Source organism: Theobroma umbraticum, unplaced genomic scaffold (genome assembly GCF_002168275.2).
Source record: "Theobroma umbraticum cultivar Fairchild unplaced genomic scaffold, ASM216827v3 scaffold_12.0, whole genome shotgun sequence".
Classification (NCBI taxonomy): domain Eukaryota; kingdom Viridiplantae; phylum Streptophyta; class Magnoliopsida; order Malvales; family Malvaceae; genus Theobroma; species Theobroma umbraticum.
Window position 1 is genome coordinate 3196048 of NW_018397272.1, and position 4398 is coordinate 3200445.

Genomic DNA, 4398 nt, shown 5'->3' on the forward strand with positions numbered 1-4398 from the left:
TCAGGGCTGATGTTAAATGTGGCTCGAACCAGATTAGGAGCTTCTCCTTTGTTTGGCAAAATCTTCAAGCTTTTGTCCTTAGTAACTGAGTCCGACCCGACACTAGCTAGCCACTGGTTCAAGTATAGCATATCAAGGTCAAGCCCTGTAACATCTTTGATGACACTCCTATCAAGAAATGGGGTTAGCTCTGGTGGCAAGGGAGAGTTTTCTGTATAACCTTGATTGCATAGATAGGCCCAAGATTTCATGAAAGAGGTTGTGGTTTTACCATCAAGAATGGCACGGTGAGCAGTTATTCCAATGCAAAACCCCATATTTGGAAAAATGGTTATTTGCAAGGCCATAGTTGATGCAGAATCATCTGATGTTACCAGCGCAGGTTTCAAAGGGTGTAACTCGACAGCTTCGTAGATTCCATTGCTTGAGAGAAGGTTAAAGTCTGCAGCGGACTCAGCAGCCGTGAGTGAAACTCCATCAGCTGGAGTGTATAAAATGATGGGTTTAAGGGAAGTTGATGGCCACTTGAGGTTGCCAGCAAGAGGGAGGTAATGGAGGAGAGTAAGAGAAAGGGAATGCTTGAGTTTTGGGAGGATCACTGAGTTGAAATATGCAGGGTGGAGTTGTTCAGTTGGTAGAAAAAGAGTCGCTCAACTGGTGGGAGTTTGAACCAGAAAGTGTCGAAGAAGGTGAGTGGAAGGGAGAGCTCAGCAGCTGATTTTGGTGAGCCAGGGAATGGTTTGATTCTGGTGAACTCAAGGATTTTCGCTGTGGTGGAAGATGCCATGTTGGGAATTTGGTGTTCTTTGCTTGACTTAATTGGCTACTCGATCGGAAGAAATGATTGATGTTAGGAAACTAAAAAAACAAGAAAATGTAAAAGAGAAAGATTCAAAGAATATGACCATTGATTTTTGAGAGATCTCTGACTATTCCGAATTCCCTACAAGTACCGGGTCGCACTCCAGTTGATTTGATTATAAAACATTTCTAGAGGAGCAGAGCAATGGGCGTTGAATTGAATGTTGTTTTATCCTCTTCGACTGTGGCATTAGGAATATATGCTTTATGTATATTTTAATACTCAACGAAACTTTAATGAAGCTCTTAAAATATTGAAGTAAAAAGACTGCACATGAACGCATGCGCTGTGCATAAAACTTTTAATTAATTTTATAAAGAATATATATTTATATATATATATATATATAACGAATTTAGCATAGGAGTTCACACGTTTAAAATCCTAAAGTGGATCCAACCAGAAATTGTTGTTAATGTAAAGTTATGTATTTCTAGAGGAGTTCCTTGAATACTCGGTTTAAAATCAAAGTCTTATCCTCGTCAAAGAAATATTTAAAAGAAAAGGTTGTGTTCAAAGTTGAATGTTCTGGTGGAATTTTAGTTATTCAATTAATTAAAGGGATTCAATCAATTCCTGATAACGTGGCATAAATTTGAGTGTGAAACATCGATGGAGGTGCACAAAAGTTGAGCAGGAGATCTTCGTTCTCAAAGTTAACGCAACCATTTAATTAATTAAGTATAAGACAAAGAAAAGTAGATCCTAGTGTCACGATTCTGTCCCAAGCCGTAGTCGGAGTGAGGAGCCGATGTGCATAATCCACTAAGCTCACGCAAGTCTCGATATCGTTATCTGTGCGGTCTCCATTTAGGGGCATTCAACCTGTATATTATCATAGCATTTTGCATTCTACGTTTAACAGCATAACATTTTATTTACATAAAACACAATCTTGTGCCAAAACATCCGCCGTGTACTTGTACTCGGCATTACATAATCACATTTTTAGTTCGCCAACCCGTGTCCATATGACCCTACACTAGGCATTAACAAACGTATCTCATAATTTGTGATTATATACAAACAAGGTCAAATGACCAGACAATTAACAAAACCATGGATCAACTACTAGTGAAGTGAGTCAAGAGCGGAAGATACTACTAAATGCCTTGGTCTTTGAACTTATCAAAATAAGTACACGGATTCCTGAACACACAATGAGCAAGGTAAGTGCAGTGATAGGGTAATAGGAGAAAAAGGATATAATGTTAACAAATTTTCAAAATAAACTATTAAATAATTTTTTTTAAAAAAAAACTATATTAAGTCAGTTAAATGGTTAAGTGCAAAATTTGATTGGTTAGATAAATATTTAAACAAAGTCGGTTAAGTGGGCTAAGGGAATTTATTTTTAACTAATTTAACGGATTACTCACCCCTAAACCTACGGCTCACAAATCTCAAAAACCGAGTAACAAGGGCACATATACAGACTCATGCACACTTTTTTTCTTTATAGTGACAAAACACAATATCATTCTAAATGCTTATGATTTTTGAAAGATAACTAGCAACTAGTAACTAGGTTATGCTTGTTGATCCATTTAATTTGCATAGTCAAAATAAAGTTCAACTTTCTAAATACATATATTTCAATTTAGTTGGCAAAGTGAACTGAAATAACATTTTGTTTATAAAGTATAATTTGTAGTATATGTATTACACTATTTTTTTTTTTGAGAAATATGTATTACACTATTTTAATGTAACAACCAACTCACATGACCGTTACCGGTGCATAAGTCATATAAATAAACCTACACAACCCGGTCTAGCCTTTTACGTATTTTATTTCACCTATATTTATTTTCCTCACATTTTCATTGCTGCACCAATTGAGTTTATCAATCATCAATATCATTGTCTCATCCATAATTCACATTGAAATAATAATGACCAAGTAATAGTATAAAGTGTTTCGATGACATAACTCCACATTTTTAATTTACAATATTTAAAGATCTTAGTCTCAAAATAGTTCTAAACACATTATTCAATACAATTTTAAAATGACTCGACGACTAGACAGCGGAGCGACGTAAAGAAAGCTAAGAAATGCCATTACCTACACAGCTACAAAAGGATTCCTCGCCAACGATATCCCCCACTATCAATTTATCTGCACATCAAATAACATGGGTGAGTATCATAGATTCAGTGATTATCAGCTTTGTGAGCAGGCAGGGAAGGGAAACAAACATAAGGATGGAATATTTATAAATTCAAGAATAAGTGTCGAAAACATACTCTATTAAACTGAGAGATTTATATACCTTGCAAGTCTTAAGAATAATAAATCATAAGTAAATTCTTATGAAAATGGTTTATTTAGCATGCGGGAAAAATCTTTCAACTTCAGTATCCTTTCAACAGTAAATCCAATGGCAAGTATAAATGAGAAATCTCAAACAAAAATGTGCAATAAGAAGTCACCAATAAATACATAAATTTCACTTGCCATTTAAAAATAAATTTCAAGCGTTAATGCCATGCCATGTTTAATCAACAAGTGAGCATCATCCTAGGGTAGGTTTAATATAGCCATTAAGCTTACTCTCTCAAACATAATCACCTACTCGTGAGAACTGCCCACACTACCAGATATAAATCAAGGCTTCAGGTCCCTTTTTACCTACTCGTGGGAACTACCCACGGTACTTAATATGAATCAGGGCTTCTGCCCACGCCACCTAATATGAATCGGGGCTTTAGGTCCCCTTTTACCTACTCATGGGAACTGTCCAAGCCACCTAATATGAATTGACACTTCAAGTCCCCCTTTACAATCAAATATCGATAATCAGCAATCATTAGTTTGTGCACAAAGACCACAGTTAATCTGGTGTGGTAACAGGTCCTACCTCGAGTATCTCAATCACATTAAAATGAAAACCATTGCAATTTAATGCATTTGCAAAACATGATAGATCAAAAACAATATAATCATAAATCGAATGTTATGCATATTTTTTTTCAAGGCATGATTTATCCATCAAATCAACATGCTAAGTGAAATCGATAGTTTATCATTAAATTCCAATGATTCAAGTAATGGCCATTAGCCTAAACATCACATAAACTTGCAAGGCATGATTTTGCAGTGAAAAGCTAGTCAAAGGTTTGTTTCCCTGTATTTTAAAGAAGGTAGATATATACCTATGTATAATATAGAGGAAAACGGATTTAAAATTCTTGTCACAATCACAAACAACCTAGGGCTTTCTATCAACTCATGCTCTTCATAATTTTATCAACTATCCAATTTAACATATATAATATTTATAGGAATATAGTTTTAAAATTTAGCACCCACTCACCTTGAATGGTGGGATTTCTCACCTTGAATGGTGGGATTTCTCACCAATATTAATTTTGTTTGAAGCTTTACTAGCCAACTCTTCCTTTGCTAATATATATTTTTTTTCTACCCGTCACCTCCTCCAATTCTCCAAGTTGAATCTTCATTTTTATTCATACAACACTTAAGCTCAAGTTCAATTATCACGTATTAGCTTTCAATTAACGTTTTATAT

The 4398-nt window shown here is 35.1% G+C and overlaps 1 pseudogene; it reads right to left on the reverse strand.

Annotated features, from left to right (window-relative positions):
* The window catches only part of LOC110426833 (phenolic glucoside malonyltransferase 1 pseudogene), a 1430-nt pseudogene extending 643 nt beyond the window's left edge, over window positions 1-787 (reverse strand).
* Window positions 788-4398: the final 3611 nt, after the last annotated feature.